Below are 25,715 nucleotides of genomic sequence, written 5' to 3' on the forward strand. Positions count from 1 at the left end.
AATAAGCATAAACTAGAAGAGTTTTTCGGAAAGTTCTGAAAATTTCAACATAATCCATAAAAACAACCGAAAAATTTATGCAAATTTTAGTGTGTTTTTCAGCATGTGAAAAGTATGTTGGCTGGATGAACATTACTTTATATATTATTTCCATAAATAAGAAATTATCAAGGACTTAGTAAGCTTATTCTGATTAGGGGTTCTCAAATTAAGTATGTTGAGCCATTTTCAAAACTAACAACAACCACATTGATATGCGATCAATTTCACTCAAAAATGGTAGGGTAGAAGTACCAATTATGGCTATAGCACCAATTATGGCAATAGTGGGAACAAAAAGAGATTTTTATTAATGTTTCACTAGAATATAACGGCTAATATTCACAGAAATGATAAAACTATTTGTTTTTGATGGTAACTAAACCTTGAAAAGAACATTCGTGCAATAAGCTTCGAAAAATGAACATTTGAAAATTTTACCTCACATTTATGTCACCTTCTTAGCAGTTTGCTAAGGGACACCCGTTACGAAATGTATGTTTTCATCCAGAAAAACTGCTTCAACCGATGAATGTATGATGCCTAGTGAGAACAAATGAATAGCTGGTGTGCAAACAAATCTTCTGTTTTAAGTTGGAAATCGTGTTATTTCCACTATGTCGATAAATGGTACAAAGAGTGTATGAGAGCCCAATTATGGCAATACTCTGGAGGCGGTTTGTTTACACTCTTAAAAATAATTAATTTCACATGTGATGTAATTATCATTACACATAAACATTTGGAGACGTAAATATAAATTGGACTCATTTTTGCGTCTTATGGTCTGTATTGTAGCCTACGTTTGAAAAATAAAGCATCTAAATAAATAATAGGTGTTGAAAGCCGTTAACTGAGGACGTTGAATATTTTTGTGGCTTGAAGCACGTAAATTTACACGTTATTTACTTGCTTGCCGATGTCGATTTCGGCCAGCCATTTTTCTCACTGATTCCAAGTTGTTTATTCACACAGTCGAACGTTTGATCGCAAAATTTATGTAAATCGTGCAAGACGCGTAGAGATTATAAATTAATTTCGAACTCAGTACAGTAACGTATCGCGGAAGTGGAAAATGAACCCAAGGATGCGTCGGAACTACGCCTGGGCCTGGTGCATAAACTGTGGAGAAAAACTTCGTATGCCACATATAATTGCACAAGACGGGATGGACCTTGAAAGAAGTTCTTGTTACGATGAAGCAGAAAGTGAATGAATATGGACAAGAAATTAAGTGAGTAATTGAAAATCTAATGATTTAAAAAAGATTCTGTACCTCAAGTGCGAATGGAACTCAATTTGCAGAAGCCAAGTGTAGCAGAAACGTTGTTGAAAAACGATGATAGAAATTTATTGTGAAGTGCGGGTGAAGGGTGAGGGGGACGACGTTCGAAATTTGAAACAGCAAACAAGAAAAACTGATCGCGGTGGACAAGGTGGAAAACATAAGGAATATTCTAATAAAATCAGGTTTATTTTAATTTCTTGCTTTCCAAGTGATTACTGCAACAAATCGGCTGTTGTTTTTTCAGCTACGATGAGTTCTGATCATGTAAGTATATTATTCTATGACCCTCCATTCCTAAGCACCACGAAATGAAAGTTTTGGGCTCAGATTATTGGATTTGGATTTTGTTAGATGCGTCTGACCTGTGCAAATCGACCACACAAATATGAAAGCAATACACGGCATGACGTAAAAATAATGCACAATGTGCTTATTTTAACGTCATGCCGTGTTTTATTTTGGGTTTTCATTGACATGTAATTTTAAGAACGCACTTAAATTTATGTCCAAATGTTCGCTTCTTTTATGTGCATCCAACAGGATTTAAATTTACATGATTTTTTATAAGAGTGTACATTTTTTGATCAGTGAAATAAAAAAAAGTAAAGCTGTTTCACGGGTTACTTCCACGACGGGACGGTTTGGTAAGGCATTATCTGCGTGTTTTGTACCCAATTACTAAGATTTTTCAATCACACGTTCGAAAACGTTCGCAAGCGGAAGATGCTAATTTCATGGTATAGAAGGGTTTTCAGCGACACTCGATTTTTGAATTTTCCCTCTTTTTTTCGTTAAAATTAGGCACTGGAAAGCTAATGTGAGATCATTAATGCTGTTTTGTATCATAATTTGCATTTACACTACATTTCGACTCCTTTTCGAAAAATAATTTTCTCCCATGAAACCATTGCAATAAATTGATTTAAAATCTATTTTACACAATTTTTTTGGAAAGTTTCATGAGCAATCACTTCATTACATATTAGCGTTGCATTATCATTCGCTCTGGATGGCGTTTGAATTCATTTCGTGCAAATATTCGACAGTCCATAATTGGTACACTTTTATGTCGAATGCTAGGAACACTATTGCCATTATTGGTACAAAGACAACGCTTTTTAAAATAAATTTTTAGCAGCTCAAAGTCAATTTAGTACTAAAACTGTTTAAATCAACAGATTCGCAAGGTTTTAAACTAGTAATTGACACCAACAAGTCATGCTTACGTTTTAGAAACGCGGTTTAAACTTGATTTTTATCACTACTGTTGACATATTGCATCCATAATTGGTACACCTACCCTAATTCGATTTTTTTTATAGTTGATTTTCAGTACGTTAATCACATACACTCCCGTGCATAAGTTTGGGTTCACCCCCTCAAAAACATGCAAAAGTATTCTGTCCATATCTCTGTTATTACACTTCCAATTGAACTTCTTTAAGCCGCATTCGAAAGGCAAAGAGTTATTCTTACTTCGTATGTATTTTTCCAAAAACATTTTTTTAATTTTGTATACTAAATTTTTACTTAAAATTGTGACATTTTTCAAAAAACACACTGAAAAATCATATCTAATTTCTTCAGCATTGGGTCGACCAAAATTTTAAATCAAAATGTCATTAGAATCGTAATCTTATATTCTTTTAAAAGACCCCACGAAATTTTGGCGGAAAAATCTGGAAAGTCGTCGTGCAAAAGTTTGGGTTCAGCTGAGCCACACGCACATCATTTTTGTCAATATCTCTGCCATTTTTCAACCGATTTTAATAGTTTAAAGCTTTTTTGAGCGCAAATAATGCCGCGTACATGATTGGTTTGAGATTTCACAGATTTAAGTAAGGTCAGGCGAACCCAAACTTTTTCACGATGACTTGACTGATTGTTTTATTTATTTTGAATACTTTTCAGATTTTTCCTCAAAAATTTCATGAGTGCTCTTCAAAGAATATAGGATTACGCGATTCTAAAGACACCTTGTTTTAAAATTTTGATCGATCCAATGCTGAGGAAATTAGTAATGTTTTTTCAGCGTGTTTTTTGAAAAATGTCACAACTTTAAGTACATATTTTGTATACAAAGTTCAAAGAATGTTTTTGGAAAATTACATATGAAGTAAGAATAACCCTTTTCCTTTCGAATGCGGCTTAAAGGGTTAGAATTGGACTTGTAATCACAGAGATATGGACTGAACACTTTTGCATGTTTTTTAGGGGGTGAACCCAAACTTATGCACGGGAGTGTATGTTGCAAAATATCGGTATATGAGGCAATGTAGTTCACTGTCGTACTGATTTTACTACATTCAATTGATTAGCAATGGCAATATTTTAGAAAACAAACTTGACGAAAACAAATTGCATTTCCCTTCACGGTTTGTAACACTACTATTTTGCTACGACAAAAACATGGTAACCAACAATTAAATTACGCATTGTAAAATGCAGTAATCCATCCAGCGCAACTCTGCATGAGAGCTTTTCTTGCTTCGTTTCCGCGAAGTACCTCCTGTAATTAAATTACGCTTGCTATCCGACCGGAACAGAACGCAAAGATAGTTCACAATGCTTCGAAAAAGGCTCTTGAAACCGAATGAAAAACTGTTTATAATTTGTTATGAACAAAATCATTTTTCCCTGTGTCATGATTGCGATGTTGCGCTGCGGTCCCCCCGGTGGAAAGCTTCTCGTCCATATCTTACGTCCCCGCTGAGTGCTGACTGGTTCACTGATAAAAAATAAATATAAAAAAAAAATTACCGTTGCTTTCGGGCTGTGACGGGATGCAATCCTTCACATGCCGGACCACTTCAGTCATAAGGCGGATCCCTTGGATGAATTCCACTGTCCGTCGGTGCCTTCCGAAGACACAGAGCGGAAAAGCGGAAAAGCTGCAAAGCGCACGCGTCCTTCCAACCCTCCCACGTGGAAAAGTGGAACATCACGCCATCTCGCTTGCTCGCTAAGAAGGCTAGGTGGTTGCACTCTCCTGATTCAGTAGCTGCAGCAGCACCTTGTTCCTGCAAGCCTGAATTCATTCACCAACACACCCGCCGGAAGCCTACATCCAGGCGCGGTTTGTAACAGCGCTGGACGAAGCAAGTGTCCCTTTGCAGGTTGCTTTCCATGTGTGAGTGCACACACATACAAACACACATCCACCGGGCTGCACAATTACCCGTTTTCCGCCGGTTCGGAGGGAATTCCGTCGTCAGTACGTTGTAAACCCAGTGAAGGTAAAGATGAGTTTTCAGCGTGGTCCCGTCGCCGTTCAGGGTTCTGCTTCGGTCCTGCCTTTGCTGTGAGTGAGAGTGTGCCCCAAAAGTTTACCCCAACAACAAAGTTTTCATCAGCGGCAGCGGCAAAGTTTCCCTCTTCGAGAAGTGAAAAACTTTTGACTTTGGGTGGCAAAACTGCACACAACCGAAAAGTTTTCAAAAACTCACCCAAACTTTTGGCCAGGTTCCGCGAGGGAAAAGTTTCGACAAATATAGCACTACCGGTTTCCGAGTGAACTAGGGGGAAAAGTTTGGTGCAGCAGTGAGTGTAAGCAAAAAAAAGACAATTATTTTTGGCTGCCCGCCATCGACAGGCGGCATTGAAGTCTGAAGACGTGGTGCTAATCTTGCGAGGAGTTGTTGTGGGCCAACAACAATTACGCGCGGGAACGGAAAGTTTTACAAGTCAACTGCAACGGGCTGCATTCCACCCCCCATTGGGCGAAAAAGTTTCGATTGAAGGACGATCTGCTAAAGGAAAATTTACGACATGTAAAACAGTGCTCTGAATGTTTTGCAGTGCGTTCGCTGTAAATTGTTACCCAAAATTGAAATGAGCAATGAATTAGACTAGAACAAGTTGTGCAAGAAGAGTTATCCTGGCGAAGTTCGAACAACGAAAAGAATAAGGAAGTGTCTGGCTTTGTGGTATCATTTGTTGAAAAATAGTTGAGTTTGGTGTAAAAACCACGAGATTGGGATAGTGGCAATAGAAGTGGATGATAAAGTGAAGATAGGGTGGATACGTGATAGTTTGAATTTAAGGTAAGTTGTTTATGAGTGTCAATAATAGAATGTTCAGTGAAATATAGTACGTATAGTATATTTTTTCTCTTTAAACATATGTAACTCTCAATATGCTCAAGTTCAATCTAATCTGTGACTGAATTCCATCAAAGAGATAACATATTTGGATATAGTGATAGCATAATTCGCTATCACTTTGAAATATACATTGGAAGTTGACTATCGACTGTTAATAACAACTTGTTAGATTTTTTATAAAGAAATCTCGAACGTTTGGACCGTGTTAGCCTGCGACTAACACAATGAACTTACAGGTACTTGCAAGAGTATTCCTGCCAGATTGTTTGCAGAGTTTACACTCAACTTCCTTATCCGCAGTACTGGTAGCAGGTCATTTTTCTAAAACCTTTTCTCTATTTTAAAGCAAGTTTCAAAAAAGTCTCTAGTTTCGATGGAAGGTTTCTCAAGTCTCTATTTCATCCAAAATGGCCTCTAGAGTATTTTTTCTTTATACTGCTTGCACTAAATCCTGCTGTCTAATTATATAGCTTCCACAGAAAGCTTCAGACCTTATACGAGACTATTTCACAGGTTATTCAGGAAGTTTCTTAGATTCCTCGAAGAAAAGCATCAGGAATTTCAGGGACTCCTACAGAGATCCCTCTAGAAGTTCATCATATGATTTCTCCACCAAGCTTCCCAGATTTTTTTCAAACTCCAGCAAATCATTGAGCTCTCCCGTGCTTTTTCCTCCTGTAATTTCCACAAGAATTGCTGTAAAACTTTTCCTAGAGACTATCTCGTCCCCTGAATGCTACAACCAGATAACTCGAACTTTCGATTTTTAGAGTTCAAAATCTTAATTAAATTTGCCAGATATTCACAGATCATAGGCGTGCGATTCAAAGTAAACAAGTCAAATATTACTTTTTAATCATATTATCTGTGATTATTCATCACCTTGTGAAACGGTCCAACTTTCAATGTTGAATAGTTCGAAATTCAGATTATCGAGTTATCTAGTTGTAGCATCAAGAAGACGATTTTTGGATTTACTCCAGATCTTTCAAAGATCAATGAAATTATCCATAGAATTCCACAAAGAATCATTCTACATATTTTGAAGATTTTTAGGGTTTTTTTTTTTTAAGAAAGATCTACAATAATTCCTATGCAAATTTCTCCAGTTACCCTTCCATGTATTTTCATATGGATTCCGTCATGAATTCACCAGATTATTCGAGATATGTTTAATGAATCTTCCAAAGATTGCTCAATAAATTCGATTTTGGTATTCTTCACGAAAGAACTTCCAAAAATTTGGCTTTGAATATCCAACAATTTATACAAAGACTAATCCTGCAGTTCTTCTAAAGAATTTCTCGAGTATGTTCTCCAGTAAAACAAGTCATAATGACTTGTTCAAAAGTTCATTTAAGATCTTACACAAAATAGTTCCGTCAGTACGGTACTTCTTTTGACATTATTTCAACATTCTTCAACTTTGAGATTTTTTAACTCTACGTGTTTTAGGTAGATTAGGATTATACTTGCATATATCTGAGTTGTATATATTAACAAATGTACAAAATATGAAAAAAAAAAAAATACATTCATAGCAAAAAATAAAGGACCGTCAGGACCAAAAAGTGGTTACTTTGGACATTTATAGTAATTAGTACAATTCTTTGGTAAAATGATATTTTTCTCATAAATTTTAAGTAATAATTCTATGGAGTATCGTCTATTTTGATGTTTTTGAAGTTTTCTCAATGATAAATATACTTTAGTTCCTTTCAAAAAAAATTATCAATTATGAATGCTTGATTGTTTAAGTTACCTTCAACGAACTATGTTCCTACCAGGTCCTGCGAAAATTAACCTTCCTAAGGTGTTCAATAAAAGTTACGTTTAAGGTGTTCGGGTCATATTGACCCGGTTTAGACCTACGACTTTTGCAGTCGTTTTTTACCAAATGTAAATGTTTTTGTACTCAAAATTATCGTCAAGGCTTTTGAGAATCTAACTAAAAATCTTGGTTTGGTTGGAATTGGTCGTTTAGAATCGGTGTCAAAGGGACCAAGGTTTGGCGATTTTTTCAAGAGTAAAATACATTTGTTGTGAATTGTGAAACATAGAATTTGGTCTAAAATGCATTAAAAATTGTATCTAATCAACTAATAAATTCTTCGAAGCACTACTGGTTACCAAGTGGCCAAAAGACCAATTCCGGAGGTCATTGAACGGTTCCCAGGGCATCTGGAATAGTGGCCAACTTTTTTTTCGGTTGAACCAATAATTGGGTTGTACATCAAAACTTGCAGAATTTTATAACAAATTGATCCAAAACGTTGCTATCTAAGTATGGCAACATTGTCCCTATGGGTTCCCATGGCAGATTCTTGGGTTCCCTGGGGGGCCAATTCATTTATTTGATAGAACCATATCATGTAACCTATCTAAATTTTCTAAATTTTCAGAATTTCATACAGAATTCATAAGAGATATCCTCAGTTATCTAAAGAAACATTAGCCTAGTGGTTCCGTAACAGGCCACAGGATTCTCGGATAAGTGCCAAAATCAAACATTTGATCGAACTAAGCCATGTTGCATTTAGAAATTTGTAGAATTACATAGAGAATTTATCAGAAAAGTGTTAAGTTATGTAAAGCAACATTGACCACCTAATGGTTCCGTAACATGTTCGCGGATTGCCGTATCAGTACCAAAAATTAAAACCAAGCCATGTATCCCAATTTTCAGACCACATGGAGAATTCCTAAGGTAAATCATTAGATATCTAAAGTAATACTGGCCACCTTAAGGTTCTGAAATAGGCTCTATGGTTTCCGAATAAGTGGATAATTAGATAGAACTATAGATCTTTGCAGAATTGTATAAAGAACTCAGCAAAGAAATCTTCAGTTATGTAAGAAACGTTGGGCCCTAGCGGTTCAGGAACTCCCTGATAAGTGTCAAATTCAAACATTTGATAGAATTAAACCGTAACCGTAAGAAACATAAGGATTTGCAGAATTCAATAGAGAAGTCATCAGGCATATATTAAGCTGCCTAAGCAACATTGGCCACCTAGTGGTTCCGTATCAGGTTCCGGGATTCCCGAAAAAGTGATCAATTCAAATATTTCATAGAGCTGAGCAGTGCGGAGTATCATAATGGTTATAATTCTAGTTAGAATTTATCAAAAATATCAACAGTTATCTTGGGTATCATTGACCAAAAAGGTCAATAAAATAGTTGATAGATTTTTTTTTGAGGTGCTATCACAAATATCTGCCGTTGTCTCATACAACATTTGGTGTATGTGCCAAGGTCAATATCAAAATGAACATGACTTATGGGAAAAATCACCAGCTAACTTGTCTGAAGCAATATTGATCACCTGGTGCTCCATGAACTGTTTGCAGAAATTCGGAAAAATTGCAGTACTTGGCTGCTCCCATCAAATGTGATCGCCAATTTTGATGAAAGGTGTGTCAAAGCAACTACGCCCTTTTGAAAAGTTTTTATCAATTGGAAACACGTGAAACAAACGTAAACATAAAAATGCGATCAATTTTAATATTTTTGACAGAACAAAATCATCATAACTATCAAATATTACAGAATTTTATGGAGAACCAAGCTGATAATAAATAAGTAAAATCATCTAAATATTCCCTTATTAGCCATGCCGTAAGGACTATAATATAGCGGATATGTCGAGAATTTTCCTTTGTACGGTAGCGGCAGAGTTCTATCGAAGCTGTTCAAGTTCTACCGCAGGATTGAGAATCATTCTATCATTGAATATAACATTCTGATCAAAGTATTCTGGAAGCACATGAAGCCCACGGCATAAAAATTAACAAGGCAGGCTCTTTACTGGTGTAAACATCGAATCTGGTTGTAAACATGTGACGTCACTCCTATCGTACCATATACCATCCGGACTACTAGATCATTATTTTCAAAACATTGTTCGAGATGGATAGGAATGACGTAGTCAAGTTACTGTCAGTTTTCGGAATATATCACCTTCTCAATATAGTACACCATGATGAAGCCATGAAAAACAGTTGTGGAAGTTTTCTGTTAAACCATCAAACGAAGAGTTATCTCTTAAATAGCAATACATCAAACAATTTTACTAAAAATAGATTATGTGATTCTCAGAGCAGGTTAGTGCACCATCAAAATTTATAATTTTCAGTTCGAAATATACGCGATAAATAATTCATGAAATCTATAAATGTTGATGTGTAGAATTCATTTGAATTGACCACTAGTCCGTAACTCCTAAAACATGTAACGGAACCACTAAGTAGCCAAAATTACTAATCATTACTGAATACATCTCTGAAGAATTATCTATACAATTCTAAAAGGTTTCATGAGCTCTACGTTTAGGTTTCATTGAATGTTTAAATTGGTCATTTATCCAATACTTTCGAAACCACTAAGTGACCAATGTTATTTTCGATAACTGTGGACATCTCTGATCAATTTTCTATACAATTTTGACTTTCTACAGTGGTGTAGTGACCTATGTTATTTTGGATAACTGAAGAAATCCTTGATAAGTAATCTTTAAATTGAAAATACTGATGAGCCACACTCAGTCCCATCAAATATTTAAATTGATTATTTATCCACGACTCCTAGAAATTGCTACGAGGCCAGTTAGTTCACAATTTAATTTGAGATAACTGCAGACATTTATGATGGGTGCTCAAGAAAATTTAGGTGATATGATATTTCACAAGGCTCAGTGCCATCAACTATTGGAATTAACCACTTTCCGTAACTCCCGGAACCTGTTACGGAGCCAATTAGTTATTTATATATTTGGTTTTACACCAATTAGCTTGATAAAACCGCGATAACAATATTTCACCAATTCACTCGGTTTATGGCCGCTTTTCTCCAGGTCCTGGCGCACCTGGTCAATCCACCAAGCTCGCTGCGCCTCACGCCTTCTTGTTCCGACCGGATTCGCAGCGAACACCATCTTTACAGGGCTGTTGTCTGGCATTCTTGCAGCATGCCCTGCCCAGCGTATCCTTCCAGCTTTAGCTACCTTCAGGATACTGGGTTTGCCGTAGAGTTGATCGAGCTCGTGGTTCATCCTTCGTCGCCACACGTCGTTCTCCTGCACGCCGCCGAAGATCGTCCTTAGCACTCACCGTTCGAAAAACCTCAAGAGCTCGCAAGTCTTCCTCGAGTGTCGTCTACGTTTCATGCTCGTAGAGAACTACCGGTCTTATGAGCGTTTTGTACATTGTGCATTTGGTGCGAGGGTGAATCTTTCTCGACCGCAGTTTCTTCTGGAGCCCATAGTAGGCACGACTTCCACTGATGATGCTCCTTCGTATTTCCCGACTAACATTGTTGTCAGCCGTCAGCAAAGATCCGAGGTAGACGAACTCGTTCCGTAAGAAAATTATTATTCATGCGATTAAATGTATGAACCAACACTTTTTCTTATGAAATATAAGTCATAAAATTAGTACCTTCGATCAATTATGTTTATAAAACAACAATTTTAAGCATAAAACTATCACCAATTTTTATGAAACATGACGATTTAATAGTTTTGTGATGCTCCCAACAACTTTCCTCGAATTGTGAAAAATTCAAATAATATTTCTATAGCAAATGTGGTGTACCTTGTAAATATTAAGTTGGACTTATTCGAAATGTTTTCTCGTTCATATGGTTTATAATTATCTTGTTATTGTTGATGTTGTTCCAAACAATGTTCCTACCTGGTTGAATAGCTTATTTTGGTTCATAAAAGCACTGAAGACACAAAATTGCTCTGATCAATATTTATGCTGTAAATAAATCCAAATATAATATGTCCAAAGTAGCCCGCTGAATCAAAAGTAGCTCCGCCTGACGGTTATTATTCCAGTAATTCCTCCAATCTTTCCACTTAAATTTCTTCAGGGATTCCGCTCGTTAGTTTTCAGGGAATTCTTTCAGGATGCTATCCAAATATTTGATTTCATATTTATTTATTCAATTATCCAAGAAATTTACTTATACAATCTTTCGAGTCTAGGAGTTCTTTCAGAGAACCTTATAAGAATTCATAAACTTCAGAACTCAATCTGTTAATCACTTTCGAACTAAATCAATGATAATAAATCTTTAAGATGTACAGTGAAACACATGTAAATAAATGAAAACCGAATTCAGTGCTATAACATTTAATTCCAATAGAGTTAGTTTTGTTTGACAGATACGCGTATATGAACCTCACCTGTAAGGCCGTCTTCAGCGTCGACACTAAAAACGACCCAAATTCGGTTTTCGTTTATTTTAATTCAAGTTTAATCGTACTCCAGTATTTAAATATCAAATATCTTATGGATTAACTAGACCAATAATTTCTGAAAAAAACGAGTTGTGTCTGAAAAATGAATCGATTTTTTTTAGAAGTTTGCTACTCAATTTCTGGGATAATTTATTTGGCAATCTTAGGAGTAATCTCAGAAGTAATTCCAGAATTAACCATGGTGAATCAAAATCCGGACGGTATCAATATCCGGACACTCTTCTGATATTCATTAATTAACAGCTAAATTGAATGTTAATATGTTAGTTTAAATTTTTGGCTTCTTCTGTAAATATACATGAATATTTACAATTCGTTTATAATTTAGTTACCATTGCCAAATAAAAAATAACAACAAAAATGAAAAAGTTGTTATAGTTGAATGCTTTTTCTTCGCAGTGTGATTTTTGTGATTGCGCCAACGAACGCACCCACAACGTTTAGCTAACTATAATGGATTCAAATGTGTCTGTTAGTGTAGTGTTTCCTGAAAAATGTTTACGAAGTGAAAGTTGAAGAGCTTAGTGACACTACATTTCACAAAAATGAAAAAAACGTATATTTAAATCAGTGTAAATGAGTGAAACGAGTGGTGAGCTCAATTCTCACCGGGAAGACGTGTAACTTTTTCTCAAATTTCACATCAATTTGTCCATTCAATCCAATTGCAAAGTGTATGTAATGTTTAGTTTTAAGGTCGTTGTTCATTCTTTCAAAACTGATACTTTCCGAATTTTCCGACTTATACGAAGGGTTACGAGATATATTCAATAATTCAAAACGATCAATAAACAATTGATAGATCTCAAGGCCTGTACTCCATGGAGTTCTTGTGGAACGGTATGAATAAAACAGGTACTCCGTTTATTCATGTAAATGGCTAAGGGTCTGTGATATAATCAAAACCTATCAGTAGACCACTGGTTACGCTTATAGATCCTTGAAGGACCTAGAACATCCATACAAATCAAAGCAATACCATGTTTGGTCCCGGCAAACCTCGTCTTGCCATCAAGTAGGCTATTGTTAAACGTCATGAAATCCCCCATACAAAATGATAAATTAGTCTTCCCCCGATTTCCCGATCATTTCAGAGAATTTTTCAAACCATTTCCTTGCACGATCGCATCGCATCCCTTGCCGAGTGCAACAGTGAAAAACTTACGTCAATTCGTTCATCCGTTCTCAAATTATTTCGTGACATACAAACACCACTTCATTTTATTTATATAGAAAATAAATCATAAATATTCAACTGCTTATGCTTGTAGATCCTTAGACCTGTGTACTATTAAGTCCTTGGAGGACCAATAAAAACTGTTGCACTCTTTTTGGTACCAAAAAATGGGACCTTTACGATACGTATTGTTCTTCGAAATATAACAATCTCTTTGTGTCCAGTATTGTGAGATATGCTTTTACTAAGAAATGATAAATTCATCTCCATTTATTCATGTAGAATTATATACTCCAAGGAGTTTATACGAGCCATTTTAGCCTGATTAATAACTGAATAAATCAGGATACTGAAAACAAAATTCTCGAAATAATACAAATTTATTTCTTATAAGTGAACTCCAAAAGGAAAAACCTCGTTTAACGAATTTAGCCTTCTTGTTTTACGAACTGATTAAATTTACGAACCTCCGTTAAAAGTTAACTCGTACGATGTTGTTTAATCATAAAATCGGTTTTTGTTAAAAGAATTTATTTTTGCACACAATCGTGAGGAAAGCTGTTGTACAAAGTGAACAAACCTTCTTTCCTTGTGTAAATTGGAACTGAATTCAGTCGGAATCATATCTATCTACTGCATATATTTGAACGGAAGTGGGTGAAAAAAATCATCAAAACCGTGTCGGCATCGATACATGCCAAAGTTGTTTCAATCTAAGGGGTACGGTCTCCAACATCCTGGTCATTCAATTTAAACACATTTTTCTACCAGTGCTAATCGTTGTCTCGCAAAAAAAAAAAAAAACATTTTCAAGATGTACACTTAAAATACTTCACACAAAGCTTCTGCAGTTTTATACAGGCAATAAGTTCAAAAAATCAGCTGAATCAGATAGTTTCTGACTGTATATTAGTAAAAATGTATTTCACAAAAGTTCTGAAAAACATACGCATCAATAAGATCAAGCAAACGTTTTTCCAACAGTTGTCAGTGTTTGTGTCACATAAAATGTATAGCATATTCTAGCGTGACGAAGTAATGGCCGCACACTCCTAGACATACTCGAATCATTTTGATGAAAATTTTAAAGTGACATGTAATTCGATTATTTTAATAATTTATAGAATATTTTTTTCATTTATACATAACACTATTTTTTCTCTATATAATAAAGAATAATTTTTCAATTTATACAAAACACTATTATAACAGAATTTTTTAATTACACATCATGTTACTAAAAGTCATTATAAATCTTATTACAATGTTGTAATAACTAGAGCACAATTTTAGCTACATTCATCATTATGACAAAATTGTATAATAGATTGTTATGATCGCAGGACATTATATAATTGTGCTTCATTGTATAAAGAATATTTACCAAGAACGAGTCAGTTTGTCGTTTATTTACATCACTAACTGTAACGTCATGATTAACAGCTCAGACGCGGAAGAAATTTGAAGAACACCAAGCCCATGTTCAAATGGGATGAAAATAAGTAGAACCAGTTAAGTTTGTATCATCCTTAACTTCAAGTGTACCAAAAGCCTCAATGTAAGGGGCGTAGGTCTTTCCTGTGGGTTTGGTCTCGGTTCGATTCCCATTTAATACTTGTTTTTTTTTTTATTAAACTGTATGAAATCGTTTTGGTTTCATTTCTGTCATTTTCAAAATAAAAATGACTTACACAATTCCCGACACTTTCTGATAATTTTCAATGGATGTTTCAGGAACTTCTCAAGAATAAGTTCCAGAAATGGTCACTGCAATTTGTCCCAGAACATATACAAAGTCAACGGTAGATTTTTTTATAAACCATACATTGATTCGTTCAGAAATACCATGAGAATAGCTTCATTAGTTTTTCTAACGGTTATTTTCCCAATATATTCTCAAACGAATCAGAACTTTTGGGTTCATGAAAAAAATATGTCACGCTTCACTGGTATGATAAAACAATGAAAGCCCCGATTATGTCTTCCATCCTCCAATAAGCACAACCTTGATCGAGTTTGTATGGATATTGAACAGATACATAATAGTCTCTATTGTTTTATTTGTTGAATCATGAGTAGGACAATCCTTTGACTGTCTCCCAGGTGTTTTGTGCGTAATACATGTTCTACCTGCCTTACCCACTTCGCGTAACTACGTAACAATAATAAATGCATGCTGATATGCATACATCACTTCGAATCAGTGATGAGTTCTCTTGCTATAAAATCTAACACATAACTCAATTGTATAGAAAATATCTATCGCCGCTTCTGATGAAGTACGGCAGACAAAGCTTTCACTGTGTGACTTGCAGTTGCCACTGTGTCGTGTTTTTGCATACTATTGTTTACTCGCAAAGTGATCAAGTAGAATCATTTTGTTTCAAACGGACGAAGTTTGAGACAGTTGTATTGATAATATTTTCTCCTACACTTGGTATCAAACTTAAAGGTAAGTAAATGAAATTTAGTACCACAATTTGAACTAATATGTCCGGAACCTACAGGAATGGATTCGAAAGATGATCTATTGATGTTCACCGCGAGTGAAAAGGCTACCCAAACCAATGCTGCGGACCCTTTGCCTGTGCTTTCCAGCAAGCGTGTCAATTCACCAGCTTCTAATCATGACAAAAAGTCTCGCACTAAGCAGGATCTATCAACTTCTTTGAAATTGGTGGTCAAGCTTTCGAGAGGCTATGTCGATGAGATTTTCTTCAATGATTTGATGACCCAGCTCTTCACCATTCTACAAAAGCATGCAGATGATGCAGTTCAGGCAACTTTTACTGGCTCAGGATATTCTCAAGGAATGGCATGGTTTTCGGCAAACGATGTCTATAGCAAAGAGTGGCTAGTTAGTTCCCTTAAGCAAATAGCAGACAAAATGATTCTTCCAGAATTTGATGTTTAAGCTTTTGTTCCAATTCAACCGTTGAGGAAAATAATTTTTTCGGCTCCATTGGTACCGAAACTCGATCGAAATTCTCACAAAATTGTGATGAACATGATTACCAAATTGAACAAAAATTTGGATACCAGATTCTGGAAGGTATCTCGTATATGTCCACCAATCAATGGTAAACATTCAATTATTTTGATGATTGACGAAGCTTCGGTCAACTTGCTTGCACAACAAGCGAATCGCATCTTCTATTCATTCACCCAGTTGTATGTGAAAGTCTATCCAAAAGCTTGAAAAACACATTTGTAAGTCGAAAATATGAAGAAAAGGAAATGAATAACAATAAATCATATATTTTGCAATGAGCTACTACTCCAAATGTAATCCATTATAAGAAAGAAGTGTGTAAAAATGCAGATTACAATATAATTGAAATGAAATAATTGACGCTGTTATTTATTTTTAAAATATGTTGCTTGTCCTATCTGAATTAGTTTTTCTAACAATCATGTCTAGAACATGTGTAACAATGCCATGTGCAAGTTCATTTTGAACAATCGAAACACGATAAGCATTCTTGCCCAAGTAACAATCTTAGAATATTCGTGTAATATGTTCAACTTTGGACAATTGAACTGCAATAAAATTATTCGGTAAAATTACGGTTCAAAACTCTACTATAGACGAAAACTCTATATCATGTTACTATTCGTTCAAATATGACGTTGAAGGTCAGTGATCATATATATTCAGTTTTGAATTATGGAAAATATTTCAAAAGCGATAAGCTAGTGACCTGCAATGCCCCTAAGGTGTCAAATGTTTCTTTTGCATCAGGTAAATGATGAAAAAGGCTTTATAAGTCGCGAGGCACAAATCTCCCATTTTGAGGAAAACGTGCCACTTGAGCCAAAGTTCTGATACCTGATTTGGTACTATGAAATAGGGGTGTTTTATACCTTTTTATCGTTTTTGGCGATTTTCTTGAGAAAAAATTCATATAAATTTAGGGGAATTTACATATTCCCGGCAGTCTAAGCCAATGCCACGCTTCTTTTGTTATTTTCTTGGTCATCAGCAGAAAATTACGTGTTTGTCTATTTATACTTATGCGCTGCTCAATTCTCTATCGATTCACAAAGACAGACTTGTTAAAAATTTTTTGGAAATGTTTTTGCAGCACTTCGGACATTACGGTGGGGCTTATTTCACAAAAATCTTCCGTAGTCAGGATTTACAAAGTGGAAAATGATCATCGGTACCAAAATAACATTCTGTGAAAAAATGAGAATTTTTGGTGAAGGTTTAGAGGTGGCGCAAAGGGCGTAAGTGCAGTTTTCCCATTTTAGTGACCTCTGAAAAATTTTGGTATGCTTTTCAGCTTGTTTTGGTGATTTTAAGACCCTTAAGGACAAAAAATCACCTCAAAATTGCGATATCTCCACTCCTTTAGATGATATTTGACGAAATATATATTATGCATGCGATTTTTGGCCCTTGAATAGGTTACTCTGACTGATTAATATGAACCCGAATAAGCATATGAAAAGCTGGGGAGAACTCCTATGCTAGTAGAATGGAACAAAGAGCAAAGAAGAATGAGAGAAAGAACAAAGAACACAGAAGAAGGTAAGGTGTGGTGGGTTAAACAGGTGGCAGGGTGAAACTAGTGATGTCTTGAGCGTAACTGAGGAATCTAGAAAACGATGATTATATTTATTGACTTCATTTTTTTTCTCAATCTTTATTAACGAGATTTTCAGCTCTTTAGCTATGGGCTAGTTCATCTCGGGACCAACGGGTTTACTTCCCTTCCGAAGGATGTCACCACTGAAATTTTTAGTGACTATCTCGGGGATGGGATTCGATGTTCTAACCACTACACCAGGTCCGACCCCTTGACTTCTATTTAATATTACCTACTTCAGAAATATATCGAGCAATTTTTTTCAAGTAGGAGTAGAGCACCAATTTTTTAACCATCTCTAGTTTTCGACCCATGTATACGATTATATTGGAACTTATTGCAACTTTATTGGACTTTATGGAAATATTTCAATAACAGCTAAAATGTCCTTAATTCCATGCGAAGTTTCATCATTATTCTCCTGCTGAATAAAGATAAATGCACGTCACTTTACTGCTTTAGTTCAATAATCGTTTGGTTGTTTTTTTTTTGAATGATGATAGCAATTTATCGAAAAGAACCGTTGCAAAATTTACATCCTGGAAATTCAGTCTCACGCAATATCTATTGAATTCATAACTTATTTATATAATTATTTATATATACATAGGACATCCTGTGAAAATTCCTTCATGTAGCTCTGTCCTAAAAAATATGTTTCAGAACTGTGACGACTTAATTTTGGTTTTATTTGAGAGGTTTTCAACCTGAAGTGCTTTATCTATTGCACCCTATAGAAGCTCGTGCACTAATTTGAATTTTGACTACCGATTTTTTTTCCTTCTGCTGTTGTTTATACACATCGATTTCAAATACAGATGTAGAACGATGTGTTGAACTTCATCTGCATTTTCGTTTGTCCGAAGTTATGTTGAAGGTGTTGTGGCGAAAGTGAAGTATTGGAACTCCAAACGCAATTAATTGCTGAAATGGCATCATAATCCAGAAATTCATGTGGAAATTCTGACAAGAAGTGTTATTGCTGGAAAGCAAAAATCGTTTATAGATTTACCTAATAAGGATATATCGTGTGGGATCAAAATGCGAACACCTAAGAAATGAATCTAAACCCTTCCACTTCATATAAAACTTCTTCTATTTGTATGACGTGTACGGATTTTGAGCCTGTATGGATTTGGGCCCCTCTGTAATTTCTTTCAGATTATAAAAGCAATTGCTGGAGTTATATCAAACGGACATTCTAAAATACTTAATGAGTGTTTAACTTGCATATAATCACATCTCATACATCCAACCGAGATATTTTCACGGCTCCATAGTTGATTCTAATATAATATCATCAGTTACACCCTCCCCCCTGTTTAACCAACCCCACCTTAATTCTTCTGTGTTCTTTGTTCTTTCTATCATTCTTCTTTGCGCTTTGTTCCATTCTACAAGCATAGGAATCCTCCCCAGCTATTCTTATTCGGGTTCATAGTAATCAGTCATTGTAACCTATTCAAGGGCCAAAAATCGCATGCATAAAATATATTTCGTCAAATATCATCTAAAAGAGTGGAGATATCGCAATTTTGAGAAATCTCGTCAGAACATTTGGCGTTTGAAACACAGGTCAATTGAATCTGAGGTTTCTTGATTTTCCCCATAATTCACTGTTTGAAATACTCTAGGTACCTGAACAAATTTTAATAAAAAATATCATAGAATCAGTATTGGTATACTCTCACTCAGGGGCCTTCCTTAGCCGAGAGGTTAGAGTCCACGGCTATAAATCAAAGCCATCCTGTGAAGGCGTCTGGGTTCGATTCCCGGTCGGTCCAGGATCTTTTCGTGATGAAAATTCCCTTGACTTCCCTAGGCATAAAGTATAATCGTATCTGTCACACGATATACGAATGCAAAAATGGCATTTTTGCCAAAGAAAACTCTCAGTTAATAACTGTGGAAGTGCTCATAAGAACACTAAGCTGAGAAGCAAGCTCTGTCCCAATGAGGACGTTAACGCCAAGAAAAAGAAGACTCACACTCAAATTTCCATCATCAAGTTCTCACGCGAGAGCAAACTCATTTGAGATCTGCTTCGCAACACTCACGCATGAGTTTCGATGCAAAATCATTTGCTCACGATCATGTCGTCAAAAATGATTCAATTATAAAATTTACTGGAAATTTGTCAAAACCTATTGTTATTATAACTTTGAAATCAATACACAATCCCGTCAGAAATTTGTTAATATTGGAAGGATTTCAAAAAAAAAAGGTCTTAAAAATTTCGGAGACTCTTTCATTTATTATGGATATCTTCAATTTATTCAGTTATTTTTTTTCAGAATAGAAGAATAGAAGAAATGTCATTATTCGGGTAGAATCACATGGTGCACATGCGAAATATTTCTTATTTCGATCAACATAGATCCGATCACGCACCACTTGCGTGCCTCGCAGTTCCAAATACTCCTCCGAAGAAATTGCAACAGCAACACAAATCGAACGTTCCGAAATTGATTGAAGCTTCCTGTGCCGGGTATTGCTTCCGGATTGCCATTCATATGCACACACCAACCGGGGCTCAAATTCCAATTTCCTTCCGGAAATCGGTATAAGCGGTTCAATTTCTTTATCAAGCTCAATCAACTGCCGACTGCCACAAAGCGACGGCCTTAAGACAGCCATCCGTTCCGTGGCGGGGAAATCGACCAACCGACTACTAGAGCAATGAATTAGGGAAGAAGAAATTTTGCCGTCGCGTTGGCCCCCTTCTACTCTGTGCCTGTCCTCACAGTTTAGCCTCCACGGGCAAAGCCTTGCATGTCATCACGTAAACCTCGACCGGCCGGGTTGGCTTTTGAAGATGGGGGAGTTGTTGGTCGCCGACGGGGCCCTTATTGCTCATGGGCATACTTGTACTCGGTGCTAATCGTTACAATCGTAGGCTAAGGCACCCTTTTTGGCTTTTTGTTTCCATTGGATTAAAAGCACAGTTTACTCTCATACCCTACGCCACACTATGCTGATGTATAAGCCTACTTGCGTTACATTAATTTCCTTAGAAAAAATACTGCCTCAGAACCAAAGGCATCTACGAGAACTTTCTTCGAGCCTAATTCGCCTTATGGTATACGGGGATCAACGTTGAAAGCGCATTGTCACAGTTGGGAACATTTACCGTGACTGCCTCACGGCTGTCAACGAGCAGGACAAGTGAAAATTGTAAGACCTCGTGCGTGTTCTTTGGCGGTGGCAGCATGTTCCTGTCGTGACATTGCAATACTGGATGCTTGCCCATCAAACGTCACTCTTGGTTGCAGGGCCTATGGATCACTCGCTAGCATGGTACCGGCTGACAGGTTGACGACATTCGGGTGAAATGGGTACATTGTGTTTTATGATTGTCGTCAATGACACAATCCGTGGGAAATTACTATAAACGGAACTGCTTATTAAGACATGGTGGTTTGCAGAGGGAAACATGTGTTTTGGCACTGAAAACACTGAAATTGGCCCGTAAACAGAGGAGTGTGGAAAAACATGGTACATTAATCGTTGTTTGACACGAACCTCACTGGAGCTGTGCATTAATTTTTGGTTGGAAAGATTACGATTAAAAACCCGAAGAATGATAAAAATTATATGTAGGCTAAGAATTGAGAAAATTAAACTTTAGTAAAAGAAGCCAAAAATTCTCAAGATTAGGGATTCAAATAAAATCTAATGTTAACATTTAAAAATAAAACGAAAAATGTCATTGAATTTTAAAACCACAAATCTTAACAGTAGACTACAATTGTGCTTATTACAACTTTAAGTGTTTCAACCCACTCATAACTTAAATTAAGGTTCAGAATGATTTTGATGTTTCGTTATTTTAACGTTATTTTAAAATAAAATATGGATGGTTGGTAACTGCAGGTGTCGAGATAAGCTATTATTCCGTTTTTTTACAATTTATACAATTGTTTTTTTCGTAATTACTGAATCAAAGCTTTGTATAGTTTGACATTATGAATGTCGACGTACTTTTTTAATCTCTACAAATATCATTGCACCACGAGGAAAAAATGCAAAACTAGTTTTAATGAACAGTCATAGATTTCTTCCTTTTGCATGGATCGTATCACCGACAAAAAGTGACTCCAAATTCCTCCCACACTAATACATATCCTTTCCGTGGTGATTGTGAAGATGCAGAAGTATTTTCGGTCTCTAGAAGCATTAATTATTACGCACCAACATTCCTCCCTCATAACTCACACACCGTGTAATAGGAGACTCAATTGCACTCTTCGCAAGACGTATCCTCGGAAAACTCCTCGAACAATGATAAACAGCCGTAAATCATTCGCAATAAATTGCAAGCTACTCTCAATAACCACCCAGAATACATTTCACTAAATCACACTTATTCACGGAACTCTTTATCGAAATCCACTTCGCAACATGCACCCATGAATAAATGTATAACAATGCGATTACATACCGAGAAAAATGTCCCGAGACAGGAAACAGGCCAAATCCACCTTTCCTTTTGACTCGATAAAAAAAGGAAAACAGGAAAAAATACACTTGTTCACCGCTGCATTCGAATGAAGCCATCCCAGCAGACAGACAGACAGACAGCAGCCCACCTTCTACATATGATCTGAAGCGCCATCACCGCGTGAAACTCTGAAGTTTGCCCGAGCAAGGACTCTCACTCGTCTACTTTATCGTCCGTACAATCAATAAAAATTATGAATGTCACAAGTGCTCTTTACTGTCATCGTCACTATTTTTCCTTCCGTGTTCGCCCCTTCATCAGCTTCATCGGTTGGTTGGTTGGTTGGTTGGGTTGCTTTAGAGCAGAACCCTTGCATGCGCCGCACTATGGGGCATTTGGACAATCTAGCTGGCCAAAAATATTTCCAATTATTTTTTCTTTCTTTATTTTTTGTTAGTTAGCCATTCCATGAAAAACCGATCTAGTGGGTCTCCGAATTCCGTGAAAATTTGCTATTTTGTTCCTTATCCGAAATAAGGATACACATATTTTTGGATTTTTTTATTAGGGTGACCATTTCCGAAATAGGGTGACCAAAAAAATCGCGATTTTGCAAAATTGTTATTTAAAAAAAAATTATAACTTTTGAACCGTTAGACCGATTTTCAATCGTTTTGGACGAAATGAAGGCTAAAGATTTTGACTTTTCGGGAAAAATATAAAATTTCACAAAAAATGTGTTTTTTATACGAAAAAACTTAATAGTTTCCGTTTTTTCGTGTTTTGAAGGCCTCGGGACCATTTTTTCTTAAAAGTTCAGAAAATTTTACGTTAACTGTCAAATTTTCAGCGATGCATGTTTTTTTAGTTTTTGAGATATATTTTTTTGAAAATAAAAAATCAGTCATTTTTCATCGGCTCACACTGTAGATCTCAGCGCATTAGATTTGTAATGTTTAAAAAAAATCATAACTTTTGAACAGCTCAACCGATTTCTAATCTTTTTTTTTATGGATATAGTTGCTCTGGTTATAAAACACCGATTCCATTTTAATACAAACGTTATGGTGATTTTGTTATTGTGTATCAATTAAAAGCATTGTCTTGTATTTGACGATTTTAGAAAACTTGCATGCAAGTTTATCAGCTTGTATGGCAATTTATTTACTTTTTTTGCCATAGAATGCATACCTCATTTTTTTAACAACAACATTCAAAATATTTTCGACTTTCAAAAGTTATTTTTTGATAGTTTAGATAAACTTTGTTCAATATAATTCTTATTTAATCGAATAATTTCAACCAAACTATTTCTAAAATGGAAGCTGAAGTTCTGTTGCATGGTGGATTGGATCATTTAAAGGTTTGATAAATCATATCCTAAATTTCATGTATACTTCAATAAAATCAATAAAATGCGAGATGTAGCGTGAAATTCTGACGTGCTGAATTATTTCTGAGAATGAAATTAGATTCAGCAACCCCAAATTAACTGGAGACACAAAATTGATCGTTGAGAATCGCAAAGTATTGTTTTTTTTCGCGGTGAATTCAAACTCCTGCCAATGATCATTAGCAGGCTTTGAAAGCTCTTGCAAGGAATCCTTCAAAAAAAATGTATGCAGCTTGAAGGATGTTGACAGCAAGATTACTTGTTACCTTGATAAAGCAAGAAAAGGTTTTACGAAAAGTACCGTTTTGTCTCATATTCCGAACACTCGGTTATTGTATGGCGATTTGGTTGAAATGTTTCGCTGAAATATTTCATCAAATTACCAGGAAATGGCAGTCAATTGCAATTCAATTTTAACGTCTTCCAATCCGTTTTATATCTCGGAAATAGTGATGATTCTCTAGTTCTTGACCAGTAGAACTAGCTCAAATGAATTAATTTGCGAAGTTATTCATTTGAATTTGATTTATTCGTGCTGTTTGGTATTCGAATCAAGGTGTTCGGAATATGAGACAGAATGAACACAGTGTTCGGCATTTAAATCAAAATGTTGTTGTATACTTTTACGTAAAAATAATACTAAACAAGTTCAAATAAACATTTTTATCGGCACACCCAACTGCTAACAGTCAGACTTTGCGAAGAAATTGAAATTTTCACAAAAATCATTTAATATATGCTCATGAGGCGCATTTGATGTCACGGTTGGCCTTATGTGTTCGGAATATGAATGAAAACAGTAAAAGTTTTAGAGATACCTCCACAAAATCCAAGAATACCTCCGGGAATCAGTTTACATACTTCTCAAGATATTTTTTATGGGATTCTTCTAGGAATTCCTCGAAGAGCTCATGACAGATTTTATTTAACGCAAATTGCTTTATATTTTTCAGCACTTTCAGAAATTCTTCTTTAGACTATCATACACATTTTCAGATATTCTTTTTTCACTCGTATAGAAACCTTACGGGAGAATTTTTCGAGAAACAATTGAGGATTTTTTTTATTCAGTGCAGTTTTTGGGTATCATTGAATATCTTCAGTTATGCTTAGAGATATTTATAAAGGAATTTACACAATCAGTTTGTTTTAAAATTCTATCTCTTTTTCGTGAAAAGGCCGTAAATTCTTGTTGAAAAATAATCTGGTTTATCGAAAAATTCATCAAGAGAAACCTTCACTCATGAATTAAAATAAAATCGTTCAGAAATTTGCTGCTTCCTGTATTTAGGAAGTCAGTTTGTTTCGCTAATAACGAATGGCACTATAAATACCCTGCGTAGAAGTGAGATGATACCAACTTGTATACAATTTATATGATGCAATTTTTATAATGTAATTTAAAACGAAACGTCAAATACGTGTTGTATGTAAATTATTGTTTTTGTATCCGTACTTTGTAAGCGTCTGAACTAAAAGTTTTCGAGTGTCTGTAGAGCAAAACATTGGAGAACGGGTTTCTGTACCAGCGTCCAAATAACAAACGCGACAAGCTGAATTCCCATCGCAACATAATTGATTAGTCAACTGATTTCCTTGGTAATTCCCATATTTTTCAAGATTTAAAGAAAAAAACCGTTTCAAGAATTCATAAGTAACTAGCTTACCCGACGTGGCTAGCCACGTTCCAACGAAATTTTAAAGCGAAAAGCTACGTGTATAATGTTTCAAATCGCTTGATACTGATGACCGCAAAATCGCCTGAATTTATGCTCTCGCCATAGTCCATCGAGCATATGGCTCCAATACTGTTGTAGTGTTCTCATCTGAAACAATTATAGCCTAATATGCTGTTGTAGTGTTCCTTGTGTTGTGAAATATTTCAAAAGTTCCAGAAGTTTCTATAAATTCTCTTACTAAAATTTGTAGCATATTCTCCCGAATAGCTGATGTCATTGTCATTTTTCAAAATCTCAGTTGTGGTGAAAAGACCATCGACTCAGGGAAATATCGAGTCATGTAACAGGAATGTTTTGGAAAGCTGTTTTAGGGGATCATCATAGTAAGCATGAAATTTTGTTTCAAGTATGCATCCATGAGTCGATTTCGAGTCATTGAACGTCGACTCATTGAGGTTTCACTGTAAATTAATAAAACTCGAATATATGGCGCACATTCATCTCATTCATGTTTATCTTGCTTCTACATATATCGAACTCGTTTTTGAACCTGAGTTGGAACTGAAGAAACCCGTTTCACATTTCAACTCACACCCGATTCAAGTTCGACCGAATTACAATTTGCTTGAAGTTGATTCCTAAATAGACGACAATGGTGAAGGGCTCGGAATATTCTACGAATTGGAATGCACAATGTTCCAGAAAACTCCAGAATATTCTGTCAAAGAGCTATTGTA

General features: G+C 35.7%; 1 protein-coding gene across 2 annotated transcripts in view; it reads left to right on the forward strand.

Moving 5' to 3' along the window:
- Nucleotides 1-4,527: 4,527 nt before the first annotated feature.
- The window catches only part of LOC5569255 (myelin transcription factor 1), a 48,135-nt gene continuing 26,947 nt past the window's right edge, over nucleotides 4,528-25,715 (forward strand). For both annotated transcript variants that reach the window (XM_021845717.1, XM_001658348.2), the window contains exon 1: nucleotides 4,528-5,370. The gene's annotated coding sequence lies outside the window, so the exon portion shown is untranslated. The remainder of the gene's footprint in view (nucleotides 5,371-25,715) is intronic.

This window comes from Aedes aegypti, chromosome 1, assembly GCF_002204515.2.
Source record: "Aedes aegypti strain LVP_AGWG chromosome 1, AaegL5.0 Primary Assembly, whole genome shotgun sequence".
NCBI classification, from domain to species: Eukaryota; Metazoa; Arthropoda; class Insecta; order Diptera; family Culicidae; genus Aedes; species Aedes aegypti.